Here is a 19,169-nt window from a genome sequence, read left to right as displayed (position 1 = left end):
GCGCGGGCGGCGGAGCGGGGCGCCCGGCGCGCGCTCACTGCCCGGCGGGGGCGGGGGCCCCGGGCGGGAGGGAAGAGGGCGGGGCGGGGCGGGAGGAGCCGGCCTCGGGACAGTCCTTTTTTTTTCTTTTTTCCTCCCCCACCCCCAGGGTGGATATTGGTTGGATTGTTTGATCGCCAACGCACAATGATGAGGCGCGGGGGTCGCAGCCCCCAGATTGTGATGTCTTGGGGTGCGGTGAGCCTAGTGACGCGAGCCAGGGTGCTCCAGGAACTGGTCCAGGCTGTCTGCCCCTTTCCCATCCTGCCCCTCTGAGACCCTTCCAGTGGCAGTGGGAACCTATCCTATGCCTGGAACACCTTCCTGCTAAAGGCAGCCAAGCTCTGTCCATCCCTGTCCCGGAGGACCATGGAAAATGAGTGATGGGCGAAGCAGTGTGAAGATGGAGTTTCCAAAGAGGTGGGAGTGTGTGTGTGTGTGTGTGTGTGTGTGTGTGTGTGTGTGTGTGTGTGAGTGGTGGTGGGAGGAATTCCTTCCTTGATTTAGATTAGAGGCCACTTCCGGTTCTGCCCAACTGTTGGGAGAAACAGCCACCCTGAGGTCCTGGCCAAAAGAAACCTAGGGTTTTATTGAAACCTCAAGGACCGGCTGGGGCCGTAGTTCAGATGGCACTCCACTTACATGCCAAAAGCCTTGGGTTTGATCCTGTACACAACGTAAACCTGGCATTTGCACACACGGGTAATCCCAGCACACTGGAGGGGGAGGCAGGAGGAGAAGTTCAAGGTCATTCACAGCTACCTGGATGAGTTCAAAGCCACCCTGGGATACCTGAGACAAAACAGTCCTTTGTGGCTCCCCTCTGGGCCCCCTGTGTCTTTTAACCTGAGAACTCTGGATCTTATCTTGTTTGGGGCTCCACTAGCCCTGGGTATCTGCAGCCAGGACTCCTTTATTGGTCAGCCAGTAGAAAATCTGGGAGTTTGTCTAAGGTGAGGGATGATTTAGGGGTACCGAGTCCCAGTGTCTTGCTCCCTGTTCAGCTACTTCTCCTTTCTGAACATCTGAAGCCATCCAGAAAATGGAAAGTGTCCTTTATATGATGACTGTCAGGAGAAAGAAGAGAGGCAAAGCTCTCTGATCATTTGAGCACACCTAGGCCTGCTGGCCATTGCCACATCACCTATGACCAAGCAAAGATGGAGGTCCCAGGCCTGTGTCTCCTGGGTGAAGCAGGCCCTAAAGGGGAATGAGAAACCTTCAAGTCATCTATGTTTAACCCAATAACCAAGTGAGATGAGAATTACAGAGCTCCAGAAAAGAAGTCAGTTGGGAGCGAGAAACCAATGTGAAGGGCAGCTCACCAAGGGTCCTTAAAACCTGACCTTGGAGCTGAGTCTAAAGGGGAGAGAGTCCTGTTCCCACCCCCTGGGGACAGGTATCAACCCAGCAGTGGTAGACTCAGTGGAGATCATGACTGCCTGAGGCTCTGGTTGTCCCTCCTTGTCCCTGCCTTGATTCATAACGGTGTGGTCACTTCACACGTGTGTCAGCCTCCTATAGAACCAGGACTGTTAACAGGCATTGTTAACACTAGTCCCATCAAGCCAGCACACTCAAATTCCTTTTCTCTAAACGCTGGGGGCTGACGTTGGGCTGAAAATCACTTCCTTCACAAAAGCCAAGCACTGAGCAAGTCAGCTTCGCTCCATCATGAGCTAGGTGGCCAAGAACTTGACTTGAAGCAGTGTGGTTGAATGTGATCCGCAAGGACCAGTCATCTGGCATGAACTATGATGCCTATTCTTGGGAACAAAGGGGAGGGGCCTAACTCACCACTGATAGAGCACCAACTGCAAATCAGGTGTTTCTTTGGATGAAAATGGAAGAAATTTGAGGTGGTTTTCCAAGTGGCCTGGGAGTCAGAACTGTGACACTGGCCCCTAGCAGCCCCTGGACAATCACTGAATGAACAGGACCCCTGCAGAATCTCTGAGGTCTTTGGGAGCACACAGTTCTCTCTGATCTGTCCTTGTGCTATACCCTCCCTTGTCAACCATAGTTCTCCACTCTGATCTAATGCTCTGAGTTGCTACAGCTTCGGCCCCTCCCAGGGCTTGTAGTCTGGTGTGGTTTGTCCCTCTTGGGTTCATGCTTGGAAGCTTGGTCCCCGTGTGGTGATGGGAGGGGCTAAGAAACTGTAAGAGGTGTGGTCTAGTGAGAGGCGGTAGATCCTGATGGAAATGTTCCCCTCAGAAGAGATTCAGGTCATTCTCATGGAACCCTGGCTGTTCTCACTAGATCAACTTACTATAAAACAAGCAAGAAAACTATGGGCAGCTGAGTGATAGAGTATTTGCCTGCTATGCACAAGTGTTGTGGGAGTAGTCATTCCACCTATAACTTTGGAATGCCGACTTTAGGGCATGACTTTTGTTTGTGGATGTGATCTCTTAAAAGAGAGACAGTGGCCACACGCTTCTTCCCGCCACAATTATACCTTGTCCTGTATCCATGAGTCTGTTTTCCCCGTAGCATCCCTTAACAAATTGATATATATAGATATAGATACACATACATATATGCATATATCTTTGTGGTTCTTGTAACACACAAGACCCTGGATGTCAACCCCAGCAGCACTAAATACGGTCCCTTCAAATCTCTAGCTTCTTAATTCCTGGGAGGTCTCTCCCTGTCACTCATTCCTACCATGATGTCATCGCCACAGTGAGATATCACCCAGGACCTCATCACAGCCACCACCATGCTAAATGTACTTTAAGCCTTCAAAACTGACGAAAACAAACCTCTCCTACTTATTAGCTGTAGGAACAGGAAACAGACTGATAAACATGATCACCTGGTATTTGCCTAACTCGTTCCCTTTTAAACCATCCCTGGGCTTTCCCGGCTTATGTCCCCTTAATCACATTCACCTCCAGAGAGCTCATTTCTCCCCTCCAGCATGAAGCATGGCGCCTGGCACAGAGGAAGGTCTCCAATGAATAAATGAATGGCCCTTATTGTAGGCCTGAACTGGGAAAGTAGAGGGACTGGTCTGACCAATGACTGACCCTCATGACCAGGCCCAAGCGAACTCTGAGGAGGTCATCGAGATATGTTTGCGTATCTCTCATGGCAAAGCACATGCTGTGGAGAAGTAGGCACAAGTGCCAGGATGGGGGATGTCTTCCTCAGGCACGTCCAGCTTTGTGGAGCATGTGAACTTACAGGGAAAACTGGGCATTTGGCCTCTCACATGACTGAACAGTACTCTTTCTTTTTTAGGTTTTGAATTTACGGGAAAAACTGGGCATTTGGCCTCTCACATGACTGGACAGTACTCTTTCTTTTTTAGGTTTTTGGGGAAGAAAAAGTACCCTGACGACAGACTTGACTTCCTAGGAGTTTCCAACAACTGATTTTTCTAAATGTTTCCCACTTCTCCCAGAATCTTGGTGGTTGTTTAGAACTGACTTCTCCCAAAAGAAGGAAGATTGCAGAGTTGATGTGCTGAACTTGGGACAGCACCAAATCCAGCCTCCTCCCCTGGCCCCCATCAAAGATTTCCAGCAGACCTGGCCCAGTGACTGTCCTGCCCACTGCTAGGGACTGCTGAATCCAGGCAGGAAGTTCAGATGCAGATTCCATCTGTGTGCCCCAGCCTACAGGGCTGGCGTATGAATTTCAGAAGCAAAAGAATAAGATAACCCCATTGTCCCTGTGCAGACCCACCTAGAGGGGTGGGAGGGGGCCCGACTGGAGGGCAGCTGTCCTCTCTGGAAGCAGCCATTGTCATGTGTTAGCTTGGCTGTGACAAAATAACCGAGAGAAGGGTGGTCAGAAGGATTTATCTGGCTGTGTGGCTCTGAGATTTAGAACATTACGCTAGAAGGGAGTGGTATAAGTAAACTATTCTCGTGATGGCGTTTGGGAACTGGAGGGACAGCCAGGAAGGAGTTGCAGATGAGGTATTTTTCTAGGTCACACCATTGGTGACCCTCTTCCTTCATCAGGCCTTACTTCTGGGTTCCCACCACTTCCCAGTGAGGTCATCATACTATGAATCCATCAAGGGATCAATTGATTGATTAGATCAGAGCCCTCAGGATCCAATTGGATGAGGATCAGAGCCCACCATATCGGGACCATGCCTTTAACACATGAACCTTTGGTGAGTTTCTCAACCAAACGGCAATAGCCCCTTGTGTGTAGCGATAGCCTTCTTCAGCTTTGGAGGGGATGTCAGGGACCATAAAGGTAGCAATTCCTATTAGAAGAACTTTAAGTCTGCCAGTAGCCTGCCCAAGGATCTGAACTGAACCCCTTGTCCTGTAGTCCCCGCTGCCTACTGACAGCTCCCTCTAGTATGACTGGAGAAGGACTCAGGCCGTAGGCCACACTAACACTTGGGGATACAGTACTAGTTATCCCTATAGGCAGGTTTATATAGTTTAAAATTATTATCAAAAGTGTGGTATTCATCAGCATGCTAAAACCTTCAGGAGCATGGGGTAGTAATGCAAGCCTATAATCCTAGAATTCCAGAGGCTCAGACAGGAGGGCCAGGAGTTTGAGGCCAGCCTTGGAATCTTAGTAGAAACCAAACTTAAAAAAAATTGCATATAACTTTATGAAGTTGTTTTCAAATGGCAAAAATTTCAAAGTTAGTGGATCCCAGCTATTTGATTACTGATGAGTGTTCAATAAAGGCCGAGAGGTCTCTTAGCCAGGGGCCTGTATTATGCTGTCACCAGGCTTCACTGTGCCATAAACACCTCCTGGCCACCTTCATTCACCAGTTCTTGGGTGAGCATCTCCCTGTGACCAGGGCCTGTAGATAGTGCAGCCGATTCCGAAGTTAGACCTCAACACTGAGGTGGGAGCCTTAGACGCTCTAAATGGGACTCTTACTGCCCTGGAGTTATGCTGCGAAGGATGCCAGAGGCATGGGCAGGTGTTAGGAGGCTCCAGCAGACGACCTAGCAGGTGAGTGTGCGTGATCGACAGCCTAATCAAGCAGAGGAGATATTCTTGAGCTGTTTAGACAGAAGCTTTGGCAGTGCCAGGTGCCTGCTTAAGGAATCCTGTAGCACCGTCCATATGCCTCTGCTTCTAGCGTTCTGTCTGTCACGCCCACCATGGTCACCAGCTTTCTGTGTCTCCACCAAATACTGGAGCGAATCAGCTTTTGAAGAGAAAAGGTTGGTTCAGGCTCACAGTTTGGAGGTCTCGGGCTCTGGTTGGCCCTGCTGCTTCGGGCAAAGCCATGTGTCGTGGTGGATGTGCAGAGCAGAGCAAAACCAGTCAGTGCACGAGCAGGAAGTGAAGGAAAGAAAGCACCTGGGGCCCCTAGCTCTATCTTAATGACCTAAATACTGCTTGCTAGCCCTGCCTTAAAGATGCCACATCCTCCCAGTGGTGCAATGGCAGGGACTACACCTTTACCCACAAGACCTCTGGGGAACACTGAGATCCAAACTACAGCACCCACTTTACTCCAGACTCCCAAAAAATGCCATGAAAAGTTGGGGTAGTTTATCAGCCCTTAACAGACTGATCGTCAGTGCTCAGTAAAACATAAGTTGCGTGCACACACAGACAAATGACGTTTCAGCTTTGTCAGTTCCTAACTCCTGATCCTTGCAGAGCCCAGGAGCCTCAGGCAAGTTGAGTCCTCTTCCAGGCCAGATGCCAGTGCTTCTTCTCCTCTCCGTCTCTCCAGAATTCCACGCGACTCGAAGACTGTCAGGAGAGAGGTGCTAAGACAGAGTCCAGGAGCCAGCGACAGGACAGAGGACGCCGGGTGTGTAACGACAGAAGTGGGTTTTCTCTTGCCCTGGCTCCTTGCTGGCTGTGCTACCCCAAGCAACTTATTAACCTCTCTTGACTTCTGTCCTCTTGACCATGAATTGAGGTTCACAGCCTCCGCCCACTGGATTCTTCAGTGAGACCCAGGTCATTTCAACAGCTCAAAGCAAATGGCTTCTGAGAGATAAAAATGCCCCTGGCTTTAGGAGATTGCCTATAACACACAAGATTAATGTATTACCTAAGATTTTATTAATTTTTTGGGTATACAGAGGTGTTGTGGGTGGGTTTTTAAAAAAAAAAAAAAAGAATAGCTCTGTTTCCCTAGGTAGATGGTACCGGATGTCCCAATTTCCATAAATAAAACCCTTCATTTCTCCTGGTTTTGAATAGTCAAAGGCTGCTTCCCTGGAGACAGGGCGGCTAATTTTTTTTTTTCTGTAGACATAAAAACTCTATTTAAGGAGCGTGCATTTTCCAGAGAAGCTAATGATAACCCTCGCCACCACCACAACGAGGGAGATACTGGTCCCACGTAATGTGGAGAGAGGGTGCTTTCTCTTTACAGAGAGAACACCCATCCGGCCAGATGTTTACAGCAACACTGCAGAGAGATTTCTTTTCGGCATTGGGCAATCAAGTTTCTCTTGCAGAGAATCCCAGGAAAGATGTTTAGAAGTCAGAGCCAGTATGCATTACCCACCCCCTGGTCTTGCCCCTGGAGCTGACATTCTCTGTACTGGAGAAGCCATTTCTAGTTTTATGGCGTGTCTATTGTCTTCCTGTGCAGCTGGCATTTAGGACTTACCGCTGCCAAGGACCCAGTCAAGTGCTTTTATGACCTCATTCACTCTCCCCAGCAACTCCTCTGGGGAGGTGCTATTATTGTCTTGATTTCAGAGATGAGGAAACTAAGGGTCAAAAAGTTTAGCAGTGTCCCCAAAGTCACTGGAGTGCTTTAACCAGGAAGAGATTCAAGCCTAGATTTGTGTGTAGAAGACGCCAACCTGATCTTTGTGCTTCCTGTCCTGTCTGTGGTGGCTTTGAACTGGGCAGGCTCCCACATGGGGCTGGTTAAGGCAGGGCCCCTGTCTAGGGAGCATTTTTACTCATTGCTGGCCTAAGCTCAACAAGACAGTCAACAAACTCACCTCCAGGAACAAAAGACCTCTGCATAGGTCCTAGGTCCAAAGGGGATCCCCACATCTGATGCCGGAGGGTCCTAGATAGCCTCATGTCTATGTTCAGAAACATCAGAGAGGCCTTTGTAGAAGGTGAATTTGTGTGTGACATAATGGATACTGCCTGCATTCTGGTGAGTGCATTATTGCCAGTTTTGTCCTTGTGGGAGCATTCACACAGTCTAAGCCTGCTGTAGCATCACTGAGTGCTGGATTCCTAAGGGACCACCAGCGGGCATGTAGTTCATTGTTAGCCCACAGGTTCTGTGGTGTGTGACTCAGTCTGTTCCGTGCTGTGTAAACGGATTTGCATATAGATTCCTTAGGAAAAAAGGAAGAAGCCTTAAGCCGGTAGCAAGCCCCACCCTCTTGCTGATGATTTGTCACCCCGCCCCCCATTATCTGTCCTACCACCCCTCAGTTTTACCTCCCTGCTCTTCACCCTGCTCCTTGGACCTGGGTTGGATTCCAAGGCTTGCTTGAGAAAGGGAACATGGCAGCTGTGATGCCCACCTGAGACTGGTCATAAGAAGCCCTGTAGCTCCTACCTGGTCTCTGTGAACGCCCCTTGGATGAGGGTACTACCATTTATTCATTCATCAGCATGAGCCTGCACACTGGAGGAAATGCAGGCATGTCCCATGATGCAGGATGAGCAGGAGAGAGGAAGCCCTGCCCCACCAGCCAGCAGCTAGCGCAGCTGAGTTAGCAGACAGACACGGGAGCTTTGTTCCAGATCCCACGCCCACGCCCACCCTAACTGAGCTGTGGAGGGCTCCAGCCCCAGCAGTCACCGAATTACACGAGAGATGTCCAACATCACAGAAGAAAATGTGCGAATGCTTTCGAGTGCTAGAACTAGAACCATCGCAAAGTACTAGGAAGCCAGAACCTAGCCCCGCCCTCTGTCTCCAGGGTCCTCTGTTCCAGTGACTGATACACCCAACCCCACTCCCTTCACCGCTGCCTGCCTGTGTCATTTTCCCCTGAAGGCCTCCAGCCTCTTCCTCATCAAGTTATCTAAGTCACCATTAGAGGCCAATTGCTTGGGTGTCCACAGTCCCTACTGCATAGGACCCTCCCCTCCTTCACCCACTCCGTTCTCCCAGCCTATCTGCTCCTATGAGTTCCTCCAAAGTGCTGCTTATATGCAACCTCTTCAAAGACCCCCCTCTTCGAAGTCTGAGGCTCCCCCATTTGAGAGGGCTGAGAATGTAGTTTGTGCTGTGGAGTGCTTGCCTAACAGGCACGGAGCTCTGGGCTCTAGCCCTAGCAGTCATGTAAGCTGCCATGGTGGCGCATGCTTCTAATCTCAGCACGTGAGAGTGGAGACAGGAAGATCAGAAGTTAAGGTTATCCTCAACTACATACGGAGTTTGAGGCTAGCCTGGGCTACATGAGCCTCTGCCTGGGAGCAGGGTGCTGGACAAAAGATGTGAAATGTGTTGGAGTGGTCATCACATTGTCCTCTATAGCCTGAGTACCTTGACTTCCATTAGGAAGAAAATAGACACATCACAAAACCATGTTTATCAAGGAGACAGAAAGACACAGGTCAGTCTTAAAACCACACCATGAAGCCAGAGTCCAGACACAGAAGTGTGCGCTGTTGATTAAGACATCACAGTGCTGGTGCTGGTGGTGAAGCATAGCAGAAGTCCAGATGAAGATCTGCCTTGGAGGCAGAGGGGAAGGGGCAGGAAGATAGGGGCAGCCCCAGAGTCTGGGGGAGGGGTAACTTGGTTTCTTCCATGGGCAGTTCTAATAGAGCAGCTCACCCATTTTCTGGGTGGATGTTCTAATGAGTGTTGGGGGATCGGCTGTCCCACCGACCAATTGGCTTTCACATTCACTCTTTCATTCTTGTCTCTTGGTCTTTCTTTGGTGAACTCCTATGGGTTGCTCTGACCTAGCCCAGCTTCCCCCTTCTTCAGGGCAGCCCTTTTCCTATCATATCAGACAGCTGTGGCCTCAGAACAAACACAGCCATGAGGAAAGTGACTGAGAACAATGATTGTGGACTCATAGTTCTGTATTTGGGATGCTCATGAGCCAGAATGTCAGACTGGAGGACTCCATCCATATAGTACTCAGGGATAGAGCCATCAGGATATGACATAGGTCATCTGTCTAGGCCCCTCAGTGACTGGAAGGAGACCAGATGCATGTGGAGCTCAGGTAGTGATTGCCGGCGGGCACGGATTCTAATCCCAGCTCCACCGCCTCCTTCCTGTGCCGCTTTGGGCAGGCCTGAACTTCTGCCCCTGTGAAATGGACTCACAGCAAGTTTTAGAGGCAGTAAATGGACACCATGTGCAGAGCTGCCCCCTACACATAGTAGGCACGCAGCAAGGACCCTCCACTCTCCTTCCGTCACAGGCTAATGTCACTTGGAGGTAAGAACAAGGCTAGTTCCCTGGTGAGAGGGGATCCTGAGGTGTTCAGTGTTGGTATCCTCAGTGCCACAGTGGCTATGGCCTGGGGCAGCTGTGACTAGGGTGTCCCTCTTCAGGTGCAGGTGCTGGACCTGCAAGGTCCTCCCGCCACATTTTTGAGCTATTTCTGAGTCCACTAACAAGAAGCACTATTACAGTGTCTCCTTTGCTAAGTAGACAAACCCTCCAGGTGCCAGGTTAACAAGGCTATATTAGCTTCATTTTAGGGCTTACCCTAGGGGGTGGGTCAGAGAGAGCTAGGCACCGTCTACCTCCAGCAGTGTGGAACACAGGGTGGAGTATGCTGGCATTAGTCCCTGTGGGGTGTGCAGGAGCTCTGCCTGCTTCCCCCTTCTTCCAAGCTTAGGAACTGGCTCACTCTCTAACCAGCTCCCCTGCCCTTGGGGTCATTCCCCAGCCTCAACAGGAAGCTAGAGAGAAGATGGGAAGGAGGAGGAACTTGGGGAGAGATGGGGTCAGTAGCAGTGACAGCAGGGACTCTGGTACTTATCTGAAGTCCCAGACTATCTGCCTATTGTGCTGTGCCCTATTCTAAGAATTATTTTTTTTCAAAAAAAAAAACCCTTCTATTGGAAGACCTGTCTATGGGATTATCTCTTGCCCCAGGGTCAGATCATTGCAGAAAGTCCATTGGGGAAAGCAGGAAGCTGGCTCCTGTCAGATGTCTGGTCCTGAGGTCAGGCTTGGTCCTTCAGCATCCTCATCCACAAGGGGTATTGTGTGTGCCACACCTCTAGTTGCAGGACCTTTGCCAGCATCACAACAAGAAGCCACTTCTCTCAAGAAGATGGAGACCTCACTTCAGGGCCACAGGGTCTCACTGCAGTGTGGGGACAGGTGTGGAGTCTCAGTTCTGCTTGATCCTGACAGGATGTGGGACAACTGTGTCCATAGACCATTCCTGGTCTTATGGCTCATTGATTTCATAGCAGAATTCATCTCCCAGTTCTGTACTTCTCAGGGGGCTGCTGGGTACTCAGTGGGTACCCAGGGTACGTTCATGACAATGAGGCCACAAATAAGGGTGTGCCATCTGAATCACAGTGACACTCAAGAGGGAGATGCGGGGAAGTACTTGGCATGGACAGGAATCTAGAGCTGTGGATAGAAGGAACCAAAGGCTGGGAATTATGAAGATGGAAGGTTATCCAAGTGTGGACAGGGGGGTCTGACTATGGCGATAAAGACTGGCTTTATGGGAGTGGTGGTGGGGAAGGGGACAGTCAGCAGTCCAGACTTTCCCATCTGTCCCACTTTGTGGACTGTCTCCATCTTCCCAGGGCTTCTTGAGTCCTCCATCACTTCCTTCCTTCCCTGCCCACCTCCTTCACCAAGACCCATTGGTACTCATTCTATCAGGGCACAGGTGGTCCCATGCCAGTCCCTGCCTCCAGCACCATGGGACAGTAGGAAAGAAAGGGGACAATTTTTCATGCTCCAGGTGGATGGGGACAGGCATGGCTGTAAGAACTCTTGTCTCGTGGAGTTAGACTTCCTTCCCTCATGTCTCCATTTTAACTCCACCCAGGAGATTTGCTTTGTTCTATGGACATTAACAATTGTGATCCACACGGAGACTTAAATAGTACTTGTGCATTCAGATTTTTTGCCTGACTTTGGGTTTCTTGGAATTCTGAGACCAAGTGGTGCAGAGCCCAGGTGAGTCAACCACCGAGGCCATGTGGAGCTGCCCCAGCAACTGTGAGCCAGCCCATGTGAGGCCTGCTAGATCATCCAGCCCTGGACTATTCAGCCATGAGAGGCAATATCTTCCTCCCAGGCAGTGCCTGCACATCCCTGTTGATGACTGATGGAGATCACCCTGAAGACTGGACTTCACGCACAAACTCACTTGTTGCAGTTGCTACTTGCAGTTTGCATGCAGTCAGGTTTGATCGTTGTTGAAAATTTGCACAGCTGTGAGGTCGCCCTTGAGACTGCATCGCAGGGGAGCTTGTAGTTGAAGAAGGAAGGGACTACCCTGGTTCTGAATGTGCAGTTGTGAGAGCCTCCGTTGCAGAATAATCAATAGCTCCTTGCCTGACCTGCAGTCCCATATCCATGAATGGGCTTTGGTTGCTTCAGGATAGCCTAGCAAGCTAGGAGTCAGGCCTGTGGATTGCCACTCAGTAGCAAAGGCTGATGCATATACTTATATCCCACCCACATGACCCATGTAGACAGTCCAAGAAAAGGCAGGCGACCATTTTCTAGTGAACCATCCTTCTTCCTCACCAGTGGGGATGGCACTGTTTCTTAACTGCTGCTCAATTCAGTGACGGGTCTCAGGGAGGAAGGCAGGGGTCTTGTTAGTTCTCTGAGACGTTACCTAGCAGAGGTTCCCGGAAGTCCTTACCTGGGAGGAGGCCAGCTTCCTCAGGTGGATTGACCACATGCTGCCTTATTTTTACTTGGTTTTATATGTCCTCCAGTCCTCGGATCCATTCTTGTTCAAGAAAAGCATGATGAGACTTTTACACCAGTCAGCAAGTTTGAGGGGAAGGCCATGTGGCAGCAGCTGGTGGCTGATTTGCCCCTGAATGCCTCATATGGATGCTGGTAATACTCCCTCGGAGGGAAAGCAGAGCCAAGTGTAGAGCATAAAGCTCACAGGGGAGTTCCGTGGGGATCACAGGGACATGGTACCCCCATAGGACATGTGAGCTAATTACTCAGGCGGTCACCATGACTTCAGGGTACCTGCGGTGAGCATCTTCTGAGCTCTGAGTCAGCTCCGAAGGGACAACGGATTGATGTGAGGAGGGGAGAATGTGAGTGTTGGGGTGTCCGCCTCTTTTTCTTCATGGAAGGAGACACCTGAGCTCAGAGAAGTAGCCATAAGCATCCAGTCTCAATGGCAGGAGCATACGACTAGTATGTCAGCCACAGACCCGGGGAGACTGTCACTGTACTGGGTGACACTCTACAAGCTGTGTCAGACACATGATTGCTCCTACTTTGTTCCATGTTCCCATGGGATAGGCATGACCATCTCCATTTCATAGAGAGGAGACGGCTCATAAATGTTGGTTCTGCCTGTCCAACAACCACGCCCACTCCTGCTGGTGTAAGCATCTTCTTTGGGGGAGTTGCTTCTTACCTGGGAATGGGCTAGCTGGTGGGATTCCTCACCAAGAGGCTCATTTTAGTCACCTTTAATGGCTGTGAAGCATCATAGCCAAGGCAACTTGGAGAAGACAGGGTTTATTGAGGGATTGCTAACACTTTCAGAGGGTGAGTCTATTACCACCATGATAGGAAGTATGGTGGTACACAGTCAGGCATGGTTCAGGAGAAGCAGCTGAGAGCTTAGATCTTGATCCACAAACACAAGGCAGAGAAAGCTAATTGGAAATGGCATGCACTTTTGAAACCTCAAAGCCCCCTCAGTGATACCCCTCCTCCATCAAGGCCACACTCCTAATCCTTCCCAAACAGTTCCACCACTGGGACCAATTATTAAACATATGAGGCCACGGGAGGGGGGATCATTCTTCTTCAAACTATCACAAGATTCATTTCCTATAGCCATAGATCAAATATAGGACCAATTAGTCCATCCAGAGCAGTCCCTCATATAAGTGTTACAACTCTGAGGATCCCCAGTGCAAGTGTTACAGTTCTGAAGGGAAAGGTATCTTGGCAGTTGGGAGCCAAGGAATACCACAAAGTCATACTGCACAACAAACCTCATGGAAGAGATTTATTAGGAGAAACCCAGGAGGGTAGCTGCCTCTGCTCAGGCAAGAAGTAGCAAAGAACTGAGTGAGAGGCGGGCTTATCTAGGGTTTCTTAGGGGTAGAGTTTTCCAGGTGGGGATTGGTGGAATTTCAAGTCCCCAGCTTGGGGTAAACTCAGGGATGGGTGGGGTTTTGAGCTCCGAGATTGGTGAGGTTTTGAATCCTGAGCTTGGGGCAAGCTAAGGGATTGATTTTGAGCTCAGGGACCGGTGGGATTTCAATCTCCAGGAGTGAGCTTGGACTTTTTACCCTACATCTTGGTCCCTGCAGTTTCTGTCTTGATCAGAGGGCAGCAGCGCAAAATGCCGGAAGCTGCCTTGTCTAATAAGAGAACAGAGCAGTGACCCAGGAGACCTTCCTGAGGGCTCCTGCTGCCTGGACTGCTCCATTCCACCCCTACCCAAGAAGCCAGAAGCCTGACAGGGGGTCTCTTGGGCCTGCCATTTCCTGCATAGGCCAGCCATGCTGCTGTCTGTTGCTTGCAAAAGAATTCTGACATAGGAAGTGTGATTTCTCAGGATTGTCCTGCTGATGAGTAACTGAGTCAGAACCAAGCCCCCAAATTTCACCAGACTCCTGGGCAGTGTTCTCCAGTGCCCGTGGCTGGTCTGGAGGGGGCCTGGTCACAGCTAGAGCCTTTGAAGAAGAGTGAAAACTTCAGTCAAGGTCTGAGATGGGATGATGCCTGTCACCATGGAGCCACCGTGAAGACCCACGCTCTGTGAAGGCATTCAGAGGAAGCTTGACCACACACCCTCCTTGCCTGGAGTTAATGGGATATCTTGATAGCTCCTGTCAGCAAGCTCCTCCACTAGTCAAGCCTTTGACTCATCATGTACTTTTAAAAGCAAAATCCCGAGGCCTCGCTTAAACAAGCTTCCTTGTTTACTTAATAATGGAAGCTTACTGCCTGACCGGGGACATTCTGTAAGGTACATTCCCTTCATAGTCTCCTGCAGGATCTGAGGCAGGAGACTGGGGTGGGGTGGGTGGGGTGGGGTGGGGTGGAGTAGGGTGGGGTGTGGTGGGAGGAGCAGCCCCAGGCTGGCTTCGAGCCTTGGAGACTGTGGAGAGAGCTTCCTGGACTAGCCTGAGAGTCACCTTCAGGCGGCCTAGGTTCTTTAGCACCCCTCCCCCAGACCAGCTCCTGAGTAAGGCCGGAGTAGCTTCTGGCACTAGCAGAGGCTCAGGGTTTTGCTTCCTCTCACAACTCTTTGCCCAGTGGCCTCTGTGACCCTCTGATTGGGCCCCTGGAGCAGAAAAGCAACATGCACCTCTACCGTGAGGCAACTGCAGCCACCACGACAGCCAATCCCTAGAACTCACTTCTTCCTCTCGCCTATGTTTCAAGGCCCTCTGATTCCTTTTTACCCAAGATGGCTCCCAGACTCCATTTTGCTCATCTCTGGACCCGTAATCCATCCTGAAGTCTGAACTTGGGTCAGCGGAAGCTTCCGACAGCCCCACCACAGACAACTCTCACCCCGCTGTCAGATGCACGTCCCCTCCACAGCGTGGAGGAGCTGGCCGTCCTCATGGTAATAGCCATAACTGTGGCCAATTTCAGTAATTTCAGAATTGCCAGGGAATTCCAGCCTGTCGCAGCTGCTCCTTCGTGCTGCCTTTGATCTCACTAGTCTCCACGAGACACAAAATACCGTTGTCGTCTTCAATTACACAAAGGGACAAGGTAGCCTTGACCTTGCGATCAGGCTTCCCCAGCCCTCGTGAGGCAGTAGCTGTCGTGGAGGACCAGGGGACTTCCTCAGACCCATTGTAGAGGCTGGGGTTTCTGGAACCACAGTTCAGACTGTGTGTGAGCGTGGAGGGCCGGTGACCTGGGCTGGTGAAGTCGAGCTACAACAGGCTGCTAACACCTCCTCTGTGCCTGCACACTTCCTCTGGAACTCCTCTGCCAGGAATATCGCTCTCTTTGTTTGCTGGGTGTGGAAACTGAGTCCCAAAGAATTATGCAAGTTGGGGAATGGGTTAGTGGTCAGGCCATTGGCTCCACCCCGTTTGGCCGCCTCCAGCTCAGAGCTGTCTATAACTTCTTGGTTTGTGTGAGCTACCAGAAACTGAACCCAGAGCCTGATACCTGTGAGGCAGCCATGTTGTCGTTGAGCGGTATCCAAGCTCTGGGTTTTTGCTTCTTTGTTTACTTTTTATTGTGAGCCAGACTCATACCAGGTTGTTCAGGTAGGCCTTGAACTTGAGGCCCTCTGACCTCAGCTTGCCAAAGTGCCAGGATTACAGGCCATTGTTCAGAGCCCTGGACCTGGGTGCAGAATGAAAGCCCACCTTTCCTACTGTCTTTCCAAGATCGGAAACTGGGTCTCCCCCTCCACAGCCCCTGTCAGAGGGAGGCCCCGTGTTAGTGCACCCCAGTCAAGCTCTGGGCTTTAATGTCCTTTCCACACACTCCTGTGTGTTCTTACTACCTATTGCTGGCTCAGCAACTGTTCTCATGACCCCTAACCAGCTTGTCCAATCCCCAAGCCTCTTACCGTTCCCTCCAGAGCAGCTGTTCTCGACCTGTGTGGGCTGCATCCCCTTTAGGATCAAATGACCCTTTTACAGAGTCTCCTAAGGCCATTCAGGAAACACAGATAATTGCATTACAATTCATAACAGTAGCAAAAGTACAGGTATGAAGTAGCAACAAAAGTAATTTTATGGTTAGGGGTCACCAAGACATGAGGACCTCTACCAGAGGGTCACGGCATCAGGAAGGCTGAGAACCCCTGCCCCAAAACATATTTCTTTACAGTCTCCTCAACCTCAAGGGGGCTTGCAGTCCCTCTGGGCAGCCAAGTGAAGGCCTTTGTCCCCTTCATCCCTTTCTTACTTTCCTTGCCTTAAGTTTCCGGTTTAACATAAAAACAAAATAATCTATAACCCATCATGTCTTTCTGTCTGGTAGCCACTCCCATGCTGGTCTCCCCAATTCTACCCTATTTTATCACTTCGGATCCATAACCGTCCCCCCCCCTTAGATGCCAGGCTAGTGAGCACCAACCCAATGACTTGTGCTGTGACTTGATCTAGCCGCTCCCCTAACAGTGCTGCTCTTGGGACTGAGGAGAGCTAGGCACACACACACCCAGAGACCTTTGCACTGTGGAAGGTTATTTGGTGTCAAACCCTGCATCTTTCTTGTCCAACCAGAAGTTTCTGTGTACACAGCACAGTAAACCCCCCTCTCTACTTCCTTATAGAAGCCAGGACTGCCTTTAGTCCCTTCCTTCTATGTAAAATGCCTTGGAATAGTTCTATAGCCTTTCCCCTTGAAAAGTGACATAGCCTTTACCACGATGCTCACACCTACGTTTTATAGGCACGTGCTCCTGGCGATCTCTGTCCCACATTCAGTCATTTCAGGAGGAGCTGGGGTCGGAAGCCACACAAAGAAAGAACTGCCTGATTGATTATTCACCTAATGTAGGGGCGTTAAGGGTGAGCTGAGGCTCCCGCCTTCAGGATCAGAAGGACAGAAGTTCTGCTCCTGCCCAGCTGACCATTTCTCCAGAGCACAGTAATGATGGTGTTTACCTGACTGCCTCCACAAGGACTGACGTCATGGGCCCCACAGAGGGCCCGGCACAAAGGCGCATGCCCAATTAGACCTCTGCGGGCTGTGGTTACACTTGGGCAGCCCTGGTGTGTGGGTGGCACTGAGGAAAGGGCTCAATGCTGCACTGAGAGGTGGCTCTCTCCTGCCTGGGACTCAGTCTCTTGCTGTGAGATCCCAGAATGAGGTCTGGGGACAGACAGAAAGAGACCTGCTCCTACCTACCATCATCTCGATGACACTTCCCTAGGAGCTGGTGTGGCACAGTATAGGTCTTTGCGCTATTTCTGTTTTAGTTTGGTTTTCTCCCACCACCAATCTACTAGCAACCACTTTGCACGTCTGTGCTAGCCCCACCTTGGTAAACATGGGAAAGAGCATGGCTTTGGGGCAGTCTCTCCATGTGGTGTGTGGGAAGGAGACTACGGGTGAGTTTGTTCAAAGGCATCAAGAGTCTTAAGAATGCATGGTGCTTTCCTGGGCACAGGGTGGGCGTGGCAAGGAGGAAGTAAACAGGGGGAGTCTGCCTTCAGAGAACTATAACCTAGTATGGACTGCTGAGCAGACGAAGATGGAGTAATAAAATGCCATGTGGCCATGGGCTGTCTGGGTCAGTGCTCCACAGCTGTGGCAAATACCTGGAAAAGTCAACTCAAAAGAACAAAGATTTGCTTAAGCGCACACTTTCAAAGTTTACCGTCCACGGTCAGCTGGCTCCATTGTTTCCAGGTCTGCAGTGAGGAAGAACATAATGGTGACAGGGCTTGCTGGAGCAGGCTGCTCATTCGATGGCAGCCAGAAAGAGAGGAAGGGGAGGAAGAGGAGGAACTGGAGACAAGCTATACCCTTCAAAAGCTTGAGCCCCACCTCCATAGTGACCTATTTTCTTTAAACTCACCCTCTAGTTTCCAAAGCCTCCAACATCACTGATTATGACTCTATAAATGGGTCTTTTCATTGATAAAGACAGAATCTTCTCATTTACTGGTTAACGTAATTTGTGGATTCATGTATACTGCAGATGCTACAGCTAGTGTGTGTGTGTGTGTGTACGTGTATATTTGTATGCATCTGTGTCATGTGTATATGTATGTTATGTATGTGTTTGTGTATGTGGCGTGTGTATGCATGTGTGTGCATGTGTGTATGCGTGTCATGTATGTATGTCTATTGTGTATTGTGTATTTGTGCATGTGTCTGTATGTGTGCATGTGTGTCTGTGTACGTATATGCAAATGCATGTGTGTGTGTGTGTATGTATGTATGCATGTGTGTGTGTTGTGATTGGGGCGGAAAGCTTTGTACATGCTTGGCGAGTACTCTACCCCTGAGCCACACCCTGAAATATTTACTCAGAAGAGAAGCGTGACGTAATTTGCTGTCTTGAATGGTCATACTGGCTGCTGTGTGGAGAAAAAGTAGGGCAGGGTATAGCAATGAGGAGGACCGTGAGGAAATAATCCAGGCAAGGACTGATAGTGACTTTGGTCTGGGTGGAGGTAGGGAAGAGACACAGATTCCAGAGCTACTTTGAAGTAATTGCTTATGGAATTTGCTGATGTCAGGAGAAGAGGAATGAGAAAGAGGCAAGAAATGATGGTGGCCTGAATATTTGGGTAGACACCGAGACCGGCAAGGCCAAAGTCCACTGGATACTGCAGACTGGAAGTCTGAAGACAGGGAAGAGGCAGGACATGCGCCCTGCCCTGTGGGACCCATTATCGCAGCCACTGTGGCCTCACTAGCTGTACTTCAGGAATCGCAAGGATGAAGGCACCCAGAACATCAGCCTTTGCTGGGAGCAGAGGCTCTGGGATGCTGTGCTGTGGTAGCCTAATGTGAGCCATACATCTTCCATAGCTCACCTTGTCCATAGCTCAGGATGGATGGGGCAGAACAAATCTAGGTTAATTTCTATGCTGAGAAATTCCTTAGCTTTGTTTCTGACGTAGCAGTGAGGAGCAAAGTTCACTGGGGAGGACCTACTTCTCCCAACCCATTAATCACCCATGATCAATGAATGGATTGACTCACTGACGCACACATCCATTCCTTATTCACTCATTCACAGCTCATCCATTCATAAACCTGGTGTGTGGGTGGGGAAGAGACAACTGAACCGTGGAGTGCTGGCCTTTGCCTCTCTCTGCTTTCTGAGCACCACAAAGAAAGTCTTCTGCCACATGTGTTCATAGGTGCATGCGTGGTGTGTGTGTGTGTGTGTGTGTGTGTGTGTGTGTGTGTGTGTGTGGAGGGTATGAGAACAGGTAAATTCCACACGGAGGGCGGGGAGAGAAGAAAGGCAGGGAGCCTAGGACTCAGGAATCCTCTAGAGAGGAGGGAACAGTCATCAGAATGAGCTAGGTTTACCTGGGGAGGGAGGAATAGGCAGCATCCTCCAAGTAGA

At 50.3% G+C, this 19,169-nt stretch overlaps 1 long non-coding RNA gene across 1 annotated transcript; it reads left to right on the top strand.

Moving 5' to 3' along the window:
- The first annotated feature begins 109 nt into the window (after nucleotides 1–109).
- LOC125398455 (uncharacterized) lies at nucleotides 110–6,197 on the top strand. Its single transcript, XR_015004531.2, has 2 exons — nucleotides 110–459; nucleotides 5,653–6,197. It is a non-coding gene; the product is annotated as an uncharacterized LOC125398455 (long non-coding RNA).
- The last annotated feature ends 12,972 nt before the right edge of the window (nucleotides 6,198–19,169 follow it).

This window comes from Myodes glareolus, chromosome 11, assembly GCF_982192425.1.
Source record: "Myodes glareolus chromosome 11, mMyoGla1.1, whole genome shotgun sequence".
In the NCBI taxonomy this organism is placed as follows: domain Eukaryota; kingdom Metazoa; phylum Chordata; class Mammalia; order Rodentia; family Cricetidae; genus Myodes; species Myodes glareolus.
This window is presented reverse-complemented; position numbering and strand designations above follow the sequence as displayed.